This window comes from Kogia breviceps, chromosome 16, assembly GCF_026419965.1.
Source record: "Kogia breviceps isolate mKogBre1 chromosome 16, mKogBre1 haplotype 1, whole genome shotgun sequence".
Classification (NCBI taxonomy): domain Eukaryota; kingdom Metazoa; phylum Chordata; class Mammalia; order Artiodactyla; family Physeteridae; genus Kogia; species Kogia breviceps.
Window position 1 is genome coordinate 45,401,231 of NC_081325.1, and position 13,738 is coordinate 45,414,968.

The window sequence follows — 13,738 nt, forward strand, 5'->3', positions numbered from 1 at the left end:
TCTTTGCAAAGTACGTATACCTCTTTAGAAATTGTTTCCTTAGTTGTTATCTTTTCCACTAGATTGCCAGCTCCTATAGCATAGGATCCAGGTTTTTCTTGCTAAGAGGCATGCAATAAATATTGTCTGAATGAATGAATTGCCACCCCTAATGTTTGCCTTTAAAGGCAAGCTCCTTCTTATTATAATGATCAATCTTTTTCTTTCCACTATCTTTATTCTCTCTCTTAGAGGTTTCTAAACACTATTTGAATGCCCTTCTTATATCTTGGCAATTTCCCACCATTTACGTGTAGAAGCTAAGATCTTACATTACTTCCTCTCTTATACATGGATACAGGTTTGTGACCTGGACTCCACCAACTTGAATAAGATTTATATTCATCAACAAGCAGTTTGAGGAAATGAACTCCACAAGGAATCCATTTTTCATTTAAGACTTTCCACAGCAACAATGCAGAGTTTCTAGTGTCCAATTCCCAATGCAAGCAGTGTCCACTGGAATGTTTGTGCCCAGTTGTGACAAGGGATTTTGCAGTGTGGAGAATCTTTACAGTGTGTTGTATCATTCATAACCTGACGCTGAGCCAAACTCTCTTGTCTTCCCAGAGATCCACTGAGCTATCAGATTTTATTACATAAATCCCTTTCCTACTTAAGCAAGTTAAATTGGATGTTGTTTTGTTCAAATATGAGCTCTGATAGATATACATCTTGTTTTCTTGAGTCATATTTTTCCATCAGTTTTGTAGATTTTTCTTCTTATTCCTTATTTACATTTATTAATTTAGTTATTCATGAAATATAAATTGATTTCCTATAGATATCAGGAACTACAGTAGATGACAGAGATTTCTCAGAGAGAGAATAGAAATATTTCCTGCTCTGTATTGCCCATATTCTGGTCTGATTCAGAAAATAATATTTCATGAGTGATAATTGTATTGAAAAATTAAGTAGGTGAATAGTTAGTGACTGGTGGCATATGCATGCTATCACAGATCTTATATGCAGGGAAAGCTTCTCCGATCTGTGACATTTTGTGAGAAAATTAAGGCTCCAAAACAGTCTTTGACTTTCTGGAGGAAACACATTGTAAGCAGAGCAAACAGTAAATGCAAAGGCTTTCAAGTGATAGTGTGAATCATGTGTTTGAAAAAAATAAGGATTCCATATGGCTGAAGACAGTGGATTAGGGAGAAATAAAGGAGATGAGACCAGAACATTAGCTGTGGGCAGACCATGCAGAGCTTAATAGAACATTATAAGAACGTGTATTTCACCATGAATGAGTTTGGAAGCCATTAGAAATTTTAAACAAAGGAATGATATCATCTGGCTTTTCATCTAATACATCACTAATGACAGCTCTAATGGTAAACAGACTGAAAGAGCATGGGTCATGGTAGAAATAGAGAAATCAATAGCTTTACTAGAAAAGAGGTCAGAACACCAAGGTTGGGCTTTTCAGTCACAAGAAGAGAGATATCTAACAAAACAGACTGGAAATATGAGAGGAGGGAAAAAAAAATAAAGAATATGTCACAGAAGACATTTGAAGACAAAATTTCAAGGAAGGGGATGTCAACTATATCAACTGACGTGTTGACAAAATGAGGACTGAGAGTTTGCAATATGGAGGTTATTGATAGTATGAACTTAGAATCCTTTATTTTGCTTACATCATCCCATTATTATCTACTGCTTGATGACATCTACATGTCTTGTCTTTTTTTCTGGTACCTATATTTGATAACTAGATACTTCCAACCCAGATTGCTTTAATCAAATTCACACCACTTTTCCAAATTCTGTGGGATATTTTCACTGAAACTCAAAATATTCTACTCAATAAATTCTTCCTTTACTTCCACCTGGATTATTTTTCTTTAAGTCTCCTTTTGAGTTTGGCAGAAAATTTAGATTTAATGAAATTTACATGATTCATAAATCATATTAATTTTATCTCTGAAATATCTATCAAAACTTTTCCTCCTATCCATCTTATTATCACTCAGGAGTTTACACCCATATCATCTCTTGGGTTATTGCTATATCCTCCTTGTCAGTATTTCAGTCTTTAGCCTTACTTCTCTTTTGATATTCTCAAATTTCCTTTCACACTAATTATTCTGAAGGGCAAACTTGAGAGTATGCTATTCCTGCTCACAATCATTTGGTGGCCTCCCATTACATCAGGATGAAAATCTGCATCTCAGGGCATGATATTCCTGATACACCCTTGCATATTAGTTAAATTGAATCTCTGACCTGTGTCTCTGGAGCTGTGCTCCAGGAACTCTCAACTATTTTTATTTCCCTGAAATTAGCATGCTTTCTCTCATTTTCAATGTGTTTCCTTATTCAGCTTTCTCTGCCTGGACTACTTTATATGTTTGTCCAAATGGCACTGAGGGTGGGGGGACAGTATTGGCACTCTTTGTAAGCTTGAAAGTATAATAGACACAAAAAATTAACTCACTTATAAATCGTTATACTGAATTTGGCTAGCTATTGGGATCTAACTGTATTTCTAATATGCAGGACCTTGAATGTGCCTTTTTCCCACATGAATATATGCCAGGCAAAAGGTGTTTATGTGGTCTTTATGGAATTCCTAGAAAGCATTTAATTGATTTCAACACAGTGTAGGAAACATAATTTAACTTACCAAGTGTTTAATTGTGAAACAGCAAAGAGAATGTGAAATAGATTAATATATGCAGAACCTAATTTTGATCATTCAAGTATATGATAGTAAATAAATACATGTGACTTTATATATATTATTGCAGTATAACCTTCAGGATCTTTATTATCTTTATTATTAAAAAACACATACATAGTAAATTCATCTAGAATATCACAGGAAAATCATTCTTTAAACAGTATTTGTGATAAATTTTCATTTAGAAAAAAAATTGATCAGAAAAGCATTACATAGAGTTGTTTAGAATGACTTGCAATCTTGAGAATACGAACATTGAATAATAGAAATTATTCTACCTATTTGAAAAAAATATTCAGACCATTTATGAACTCTTCACGGTTTACCTTTAAGAATCAAAGTTAATTATCATTATAAGTAATAATCATACTTCAGTGACAATACCTCAAATATCTATGACACCAAAACTATGAATCAAGTAAATGTTGCAGGTTCTGTGAGAAAACAGGCTGATAGAAGCACTATGCTCTAGCACTAAAGTAAATGTTAATAATAACTTAGACCTGCGTCTTGTTTATAAACCCATCAAGTTAAGAAAATTATTGGTTGCTGTTTCAGGAAAGTAAGCTTACAAATTTATTTTGAAATAAAATAATTAAATTAGAGACACAAGAATTTTCTCTATATAATCTTCTGTTCGAATTATTTCATAGAGTATAATGTTTTTGAGGTCCATACATGTTTTAACATACTTCAGTACTTCATTATTTTTATGGTTAATGATAGTTCACATATAGATATACATTTAATTTATCCATACATCAGTTGAAGTCTATTATATATCTGGGGGAATATATTACCCTTCACAAAAGCCTGTGGTGGTTATATCCTTAAAAAAATTCTTTGTAAGAACGAAAAAAGAAAAAGAAAAAAAAATTCTTTGTCACCAAAACTACACCACCAGAAAGAGGTCTAAGAAAGTAGAGAAATCACCAAGAAGCATAAAGTCTTCATTAGTTACCTCACTAAGGGCAATGGAACAGACACGACTAGTGAATCAGGTGGGCAATAAGCTGAGTTTATTCTTGTGTGCAAACTTTCCTAGGATCAGGGTTGTAGACATGTATTCCATGTGTTATTTCTAGATCTTTGCATTTTGGAATACAGGTGTATACCTGCAGAGAACAGTCAAGCTCTAATTTCAAAGATAACTTCAGTTGATCTAGTACTCCAGCAAAATTATAGCAATGTAAAACAAGACAACCAGCAACGTCCTGCATAGCTGATGATACATTTTGCTAGGTTTCATGTATTGGATTAGATAGGGAAGACATTCAGTATTACACAAGTGCCCTCATAAACATGAAACAATCTCTACCTTGTAAAATATCTGGTAATCTCAAGCAAGATTATTTTCTATGTCAATGATGTCATTGGTGTATATGTTTTCTCAATAAATAATGAAACAATTCAGACTTAACCAAAATTGTTATTAAACACCAAGATTGCTCTTTCCCTTGTTAATAACCATGTCCTTGGAGTTTTATATATACCCTAAGACTTATGATAATTTTAAAGTTTAACAGTTATGCTTAACCTCTGTGTCAGATGTTTTGGGGCTAGAATACTACACTATGGATAAAACGGTCTTTCCAGGCTTAATTGAAAGATGTTCTGGTGTCATAAAACAGTTAAAGCCTGTCTTGAAAAAAAAATTACCTAACTGCTTTTATTGTCCATCAGTGTTAATGTTTTGCTTTTATTTGATTTTATAATAATTATAAGCAAGTATAGTATTCTGAATCACATTTACTTTATTTCTTAACAAGTTTTTAAAAATTACAAAACATAAAGGATGTATGCAATGTTAGATAGAGTGATTCTTGACTTCCACTGTAACAACTGAAAATGAAATAGACATTCATCACAGATGTCTACTAAAGAGGTCAGGAGTGAAGGATGCAGAAGAAATGTACTAATATGTAACAAGTTCTACACTGGGAAAAATAAGGAATATATTGATCAAATAGACTATGAAAAGAGAGTTTTTAAAGTTGTATGTGATCACCTCTCACTTTCATCTTGTGGAAATGGATAGTAAATTACATTAATGTAAACCAATTAGATACCTGTCGAGTATTCATATAAATTTAAATAGAGGGCTTCCCTGGTGGCGCAGTGGTTGAGAATCCGCCTGCCGATGCAGGGGACACGGGTTCGTGCCCCGGTCCGGGAAGATCCCACATGCCGCAGAGCGGCTGGGCCCGTGAGCCATGGCCGCTGAGCCCTGCGCGTCCGGAGCCTGCGCTCCGCAACAGGAGAGGCCACAACAGTGAGAGGCCCGCGTACCGAAAAAAAAAAAAAAAAAAAAAAAAAAATTTAAATAGATTGAGCAAAATGATTGGTTATAATCACAATATAGAGCCTTTTCTCATTTTGTCTCTTACAATTTTATTGAAGGAAATCTATATTGATAAATTAAAATAAGATATATAATGGATATGTTTGGATCATAAAATTTGAAATCTATAGAAACCTTTAAGGAAAAAGAATATTATTTATGATGTAAAGATCAAAGTACATTTACATGCTCATTTAAAACTGAGCCTACTTCAAATGCTCCAAGTTAATTCATGTGGAAGTTACTTCAAATTGTAAAGAAATTACTGAGTTCCATTATTTAATGAATATCCTCACATTTTATATTCTAAAGTTATTTCAGTTGACACAAATATAAATGAGATTTGTTTATTCTTTAATAAGAGTTCACTTCTCCCTTTTTTGTTGTTTCAAGACACTGAAATAAGAAAAACAAAATCAAATCTTGAGTGTGGCAGGGAATGTAAAGTAAAGTACCTGGCTTTGAATAACAGGAAATACTGACCGTATAGGAAACATGCACTTGTGAATTTTGTTTTCTTTTTAATTTTTTTCATGTGTTGGAATCAAAAAGAAACTTGATGAATTTGCTTTCTTTTATGAGTGAAATTAGTACACATAATTCTAGATTGTATTTTCAGTTTCTAAATACAATCTATAAATACAAATTAGGTAATGTCATTCCACTATAGTAAGTTATGGAGTATCAATATGAGACCTACAATGTTTAAATTCATAAGCTATATGCAGATATTTTTGTTTTGTTTTGGACTCTAGCATTTCATTAATCAGATGATTTCAAGGGTAGCGATTATAACATACAATGTTTTTATACATCAAATATGTTGTAGTGTATTAATTAAAAATCATTTTAACTAAAATTTAAATATATAATCGATATAAAATATCATAAAAACTTATTTTAAAATAATTGTCATGTTTATGTATTTCAATAGATATTCATGATTCTCTAGTAGCTTAAAGAAATTTTTATTAAACAATACACTTCACTAAATAATATTTCTAAAGTTCTATGTTTCCCCCAATGAAAAATTATCAAAGGTAAAAAGTTTATCGTGAGCAGTTTTGAGTATACTTAACTCAGCCAAGTGTGCAAAATCATTCAGTACAAACACATGAATAACAGTCGTTAAGAAATATGTACAGAGGCAAAGCTATTACAAATATATAATATGCAATGTCATGTAAATATGAAGAACCAAAATAATCAGTATATTTCAGAAAGCCATTCCTATACCTAAAACTTTGTTTTTATGATTTTGAGCAGTAAGAAATAAAATCAATTGGTTTCTAAACTGATTAAGTGAAGTTAATTTATTTTCGTTCTGCTGAGAACTATAGTTGAGAATTATATTGAACTGTTCTGAATAGCTTTTAAAAATACACAATATATTTTAACTTAGGTATATGTATATATAACAGGTGTGATATGGACACATATGATTGCACAGAAATATAAGGAAAAATGACTTATACATAGGCATAATGCTGATTCATTGTGTTCCTTTTAAAATTAAGAGACTCCCTTTGATTCTTATTCTTTTCTTTTGTAATTTTTTGGGTTATAGTTTACATAAGTAACGTATCTGCTTTACGTGAGTTATAGGCATAATGAACTCCTGTGGATCCATCACCCAACTTAAGAACTAGAACACCGAGAATACTTTGCACCCACCCACATGCTTTCCTTTTATGTCATTCCTCTATCCCCAGAAGTAAGCATTATTATAAAATCTATTGCATCAGTTAGCTTTTCTTCAATAAGAAACCACTACAAAATTTGAGTGGAAAACAATATTTATTTCTTACTCATAATTCTGTGGCAAGGATAAGGTGGGTCTTCTTTGAGCTAAGTTTAGTTCAGTTCCTTTCCATACTTGTAGTTTCTAGGGCTCATGGAGAAGATCAGAAACAAAAATGTGATGGCACACTGCCATTTCCACTCACAGTCCCACTGGGCAAACAAATCACATGGCCAAACGCAACATCACAGGCATGTGCCATGGAGATGGTATGTGTGTGTGTGTGGGGGGGGATGTGTTACCTAGTTGGTGAACAAGAATTTAATCTTTATATCTGTATGTATCATGTATTTGATTCTTCCCCTAAATTATGAGCATTTGCTTATGGCACTAAATTGCAAAGGGAGGGAAGAGAGGCTCTCACAGTTTACTGGTACTGTAAGGCAGCAGGGTCAATAGCACTCTTCTCTTCATGTATTTGACGTCTATTTAGGAAGTATATAATATGCTCCAGAGACTTCTTTCATTCTCCATTTTCCCCTTGTGATCAGTTTTATCATTTAAGATTTCATTTTGTGGCATTCAAATTATAAAATATTTAAAGAAAATTATCACTGCTCTATAGCATAGCTAGTTAAAGTTATCATATTCATTTGATAATAATAGACAATTGCATGTTAAAATATACAGTGATGATAAATGATATCCAATGAATTGTTGTAACTTTAAATTATTTCAGTGAAGTTAAGCTTATAGTTAGCTTAATTAGTTAAACTTATAATAATAATATAATTATCATTAACTTATAAGCTTAATTAGCTTATTATAATGATTAACTTTAGCGTTTAAATAAATAACAAAATAAAACAATTGAATTTATTGTCTGTTAGACTATGATCTTTTATGGATAATGCTATGAAAAAAGGTACCTTAATAAAATGACTGAATTAATTTATCAGTAGAAAGTTTGTTTCTCCGATAAGTCTTTCAAATATATAAACAGTTTAATTTTTGTTACCAATCTATTTTGTAAGATGACATTTAAATTTTATAGTTTCTTGCTCTGTTTCATTCAGGTAGAATAAATTTCCTTTGAGAAAATAATGAGTAAGTAGTGTGGGCTCTTTGTGCACAAAACTTTTCAGTTTTCAGAAAATGTTTACAGAGGTAGATTTATCATTGTATTATTAAACAACTTAGAATAAGTATTCAAAGTTAGGCATTTTCACTAATTATTTAATGAGAGTTGAGAAACTTAATTTTAATTGCACATTGTTTGGGTCAAATTTATTTCACACAAATAAAGAGTACTCAATACGATTTTAAGGAAACATCCACGTGTCATATATTAATCAGTTCCACTTCTATTATTATAAGGTTATTAAACTCCATATTGAAATGTTATCACAGACTGTTCAAGTGGGTTCTTTACCTCACAATGATCTAAGAAATTACTTGCAAAACATACAGTTAGTACCTTTTGACACTGTCATAATAAAATTTCAAAATAAAACTGGAAGTAGGAGAGTGCAGTTTTTACAAAGTAATAAAGGAACTGACCTTAGACCCAATTATTTATCACAGTCTGAAAAAGGAAAATGAAGAGCCAAGAGGCGTAATGCAAATATCCTTTGCCCATGTAATTTTAGAACCTGTTCTGGGAATTAAGGCCATATAACTCACTGTTTGTAAAATATTCAACATAAAACCTAGGTTTAAGAAAATTGCTTTAAGAACTTCCACAATGTTTAAGCCATATCACTAACTCTATGTTGCAAGAGATGTTTGTACTGGTCAATATTTTAAACTGAGCATTTAAATATTTAGGAGTCTTTTAAATCCTCTCTCCACTCTCTGACCATTCAGCAAGGAGAAGAAAACAATAACATACTAAGCCAGTTGTGGAAGGACAAATTCTTCCTGATTCCATTTATATAAGCTATCTAAAGTTGTCAAACTCATAGAAACAGAAAGTAGAATGGTGGTAACCAGGGACTGAGGGGAGGGGAAATAAGGAGTTGCTGATTAATGGGTTAAGTTTCAGTTATACAAGATGAAAATGTTCTAGGGATCTGCTCTACATTGTTGGGCTTAGAGTGAGCAGTATTGTGCTGAACACTTCAAAATTTGTTAAGAGCATACTTCTAGTGTTATATGTTTTTTTCCTTTTCACCACAACAAGAAAGAAAGAAAGAAAGAAAGAAAGAAAGAAAGAAAGAAAGAAAGAAAGAAAGAAAGAAAGAAAGAAAGAAAGGAAGGAAGGAAGGAAGGAAGGAAGGAAGGAAGGAAGGAAGGAAGAAAGAAAGAAAGAAAAGAAGGAAAGAAAGAAAAAGAAATGAAGGGAGGAAAGAAAGAAGAAAGAAAGAATGGTTTTCCCAAAGTATATCCAACAAAAATATATGAAAGCAATCATACCGTTATTAATGACAGAGGTTTCTTAATTCAACAACTGTGAGAAAATAAATAAAACTTTTTAAAAGTTAGGATCATCATCATTATGATTCTCAGACATCACGGGCCATTGCATTGTCAGCCATTGCTCTTGGGCGATTCAACTTTCTTAGATAGTAAAATAAAAATTTCCAATTACAAAAGGACATTCTGAACTCTGCATAATTTCATGTTCTTTAAAGCCATACACAGTGGGGACCGGTAGAGAGTAGTCCATGCTGGCTTTAAGACAAACTTACTTATTTCCAACATAAAGTGGGATGTGAAGATGTGAAGGATATGTAGGTGTGAAAAAGGACATGTTTTTTCCTGTTTTGAATCATTGTTTCTCTTAAAAAGTAATCTTTAGACATCAAATTAACTTCTGTGGAATTGCAAAACACATCAATATAATTCATCTGAATTCTTTGCACATTAGATTGCTACACTTCCTGTTGAAAATAATCAATAACTTGTCATCATATTAATTATATCATGTAAAGTTGAAAAATACATGTGAGCTATATCCAGAATTACCTATTATCAAAAGAATTTGTAAAACCAACATACTGTGGCTCAATCACATACAAATTTTATAGCCTAAAGCTGGTTGTACTCAATTATTTAGTCATTAACCAATCAAACAAATCACTAACTATATATTCCATAATTTTTATATGATAATAATGTATGACTCAAATCAAATAACAAATGAGAATGCAATTAAAACTGTAAAATGAATACTCAAAGACAGTAATTGGCATAGCAAGTGAACTATGGGTAAATCAGAAAATACTGGAGGCACAGTCAATCTTAGAATGTATTGTGTGTCTGAATATTTTGTACGTGTCATGAAAGGCTTTAAAAAAATAGAAATATCCAGACAAGCTGCATTTTTTATTTGTTGCCCATTGTAAATTTCCACCATGAAACCTTCTCCTAGAGGTCTAGGCTTCTTGTTGTTCTCTATATTTAGGGCTTTGGAGGAAACAAAATGATTCCCCTATTTTATTGCTGCTTCTATAGTCATTACTTTCTTCTCAGAATTCTGGTTATTTCAGCTACAGAAGGAAGATCAGAAAGGAATTCCCCAGTAGCCCACCTCCTTTTCAAGCTATAGCAATAAAATATAAATAGCAGCAGGCAGAAAGAGTTTAACATGAAGATCAAGAGGGGCAAAATTTAATGAGTAAATTTTGCTGAAACAAGATTCAAAAGCACTCTTCAATTCTGTTCAATCTGGGCTCAAATAGCAGATTGCCATTTTGAAAAATGAATCAGAAGAATTCAAGTGTACTCAAAAGCTTCCAGGCATTCAGCTTAATTTCTCTTAGGTTCCTCCTCATTTCCTTTAGGCATTAGACTCATGACCACATAGCTGAGAAATGGTGTATACTGAGTTGTAAGTTGCAATATTTGGGATGGGAGGGATCGGAGGTAACTTATTGAAGAATTTTAATACTGAGCGGTTGCCAGAGGCTTGCAGAACATTGCGGATGACCCAGATATGAACGATTTTAATAAGGAATATTGTGAAGTGCAAAATGCCAACTAAGTTTACAGAACTCTGCACTGAAAAATGGGGGATAGAGAGGAACATTTTGTTGTTAAGCCCCCAGTAGCAAAAAAAAAAAAAAAAAAAAATTGCTTTTGAAAGAATCAGACGTTTTAAAAGACTACAGATGATGAATCTATTAAGTAAAAGTCAAAGACTCTAAGAGTACTTGGTTAGGAAATCATAAATCTGCTAGCACCATTGGGGTTATATAATTTTTTTTTCCTTTTTTAAAATATTTAAATGTACAGTACACATCCTGGAACAATGACCAGAATGCAACTATAAGATAAAAGATTGAAGATGGGAAGAGGGGACCCTCTCAAAAGAGAAGTGAATATTTCTTTCAATTTGGATGAATAAAATATAAGAATAAATAAAAAATAACCTAAGAACTTCTTATGTCTTAAAGATAGGCTTAGATTTTTAATGATAAGAAAATATTTTTTAAAAGTTAAAAAGAAAAAAGAAAATATTGAGATGACTATTTTATGAAATATTGATGATCAGCAATAGTATTGATAATAACTACATTTTTAAAGCCTCAATTACAGCCAAGATTATTAATTTGAACTCTAGAAAATATCACTCTAAACACAAAGTAGGAGCACAATAAATGCTGCTTAATTTAAAAAATATTTGTATCCTTTCTGAAAAAATATTGTATTCAGGTGAAGTGAATGATTTGAAATGGAATCAACCATTGTAAAACTCAGGTTAGTCACATTGTATAAATGGATAATATTCACATGTTCTAATTAGCTTTCATGAGAATCAGGCTATTCCCTCCAAAATATTTTTTACTTGTACCTTTCATTAATTTGAAGTTTTAAATGTTTATGGATGATTTCCATGGTGTTTCTCCTGGAAAAATTGAAGGTTTCTCTTTATAAAAGAGAAAATGTCTATTTTTAAAGTCAAACCCTATATCAAAATTAAGTACTAATATACTTTTTTCTCAAAAAGATACTTTCTTATTGAAACAATGATCTGAGAAATTATGTTTATTTAAAATCATAAGAAAATGGATTTTTTTTGTACCAAAGCATTTATTCCTTATGTACACTCTAAATATGAAACAAACACCAGTAGTAATTATGAAGAAAGAATTAAATTGCAGGGTGCCATGTGTAGTGATTTTTATAGTTGCATTCATATTGATTATATGTAACTTCTAACACACTTCTTAACTTTATAAGAGAATATGGCAATTAGATGCTTTTACTTTACGACATGATATATTATCTAATAGAAGTGCTACGGAAAAGCTATCTGAATTTAAATGTATATTTTCACTACATTTAAAAATATCCTGTTTGGTATTTTAAGAACAGTAGAACAGATAGTCTAACACTGCTATTAGTTTTTATGATCATCCCTTATTCTGTGAAAACAAATCAATGAATTGCAAAATTTAAAGGTTTGTTTCCCACAGATATACTGATACTATGATTACTGATTTTTAAACTTTTAAAAATAATATCTGTATTAGTGAAGATTATCATTATCAGATTTTTAATAAAATGTGATTTTTGTGCCTCTACAAATTAAATGTATGTCATTCTGTTTAATGCTTACTCTCTTGCTGTTTTATAATGTGAAGATAATGGATATTACATAATCTCTCAACTGAAAGATATTGCATTTTTAACCCAAAATGTATGTATAGGATCCTCACACTGCCACCATAATATCCACCTACTTACTAGTCTGGTGCTAATCAATTTATTGGAATTTTAGGAAAAAATCAAATACATAAGGGTTTTTTTTAAAACAATTTGAAGACTTCTAAAATGTCTATAATTTGTTCAGAATATGGATTTCCATTATGGGGAAACCGATGATCATTCTTTCCCATGTAACATTTTTAAAAGTGTATTTTTAATATGCTTTCCATTTTCCCCAATGTTTTTTCTCTTAAATAACAAATTTATATTTTTAGTTCTTTCTGTTGTTTTCAAGCTAATTTATATATAAAATCCTATTCTTTTTATTCTACATAAAAGCAAAACATGTTGCCCCTTATGAGTAACATATTTTATCTACATAAATTAAAAATTCCCATTCTGATGTTCCTATTTGAAAAATGTACATTTTAATGTCTCTTTTCATGCTGCATTGGCCAGCACGTATTCCAGAGATGTGATGGTACCAACTAAAAAGATGAGAAAGGAACCTCTCAAATCTACATATCTAACTTCACATATTACAATGGTTCAACATTCAAAATATTTCAATTCTCCTTCAGTCCTTGCTTGATAACATTTCCATGGTATTCCCTTGATATAAAAGCAATTCATTCTAAATACAACATGCTTCTGCAACAAAAGCTTACTTTAAGAGAGATCTTTTTTTAAATGCCTGTATAAAGATATCATCCTGAAAAGAATTCAATGAACTGCACCACCAGCAGCTGAAGAACAATATGCAGTTAATTGGGCCACATGAGGATCAAGCTTATGATCTTGGCCACAGTAGCACATACATAAAGAACAAAGATTACCTCAGAAGCTTGAACTCAGGGCATGCCAGCTGTGAGCTGTACTTACTGTCTTCCCCCAAAAAGGCAGCACAAGTCTGTTTCTTTCATAGATTCGATAGAAAATGATTTGGATTATTCATTCTTAAAGCACTAAAAATGGGAAGTGTCATCACCACTGCTGCTGCAGATGAACATAGAAACTTGCAACATATGACATGTTAGAAAATTTGCGATTGTGGACTACCGGAAAGAATAAATTGTTTAGAGTCTGTGCCTTATTCCCAATTCTGTGACCACCTGGCTATACAATTGGTGGACTTTGTTTCTTAAAGTAGCAGTGTTGAACTACAAAATTGTTAATATTCCTCCACAATTTCCCATGATTTAACCCTCATCCAAATTATGTATTAATTTCTTATCAACTATATAAATATAAACTCTATATGCAAGCAATCATTAAA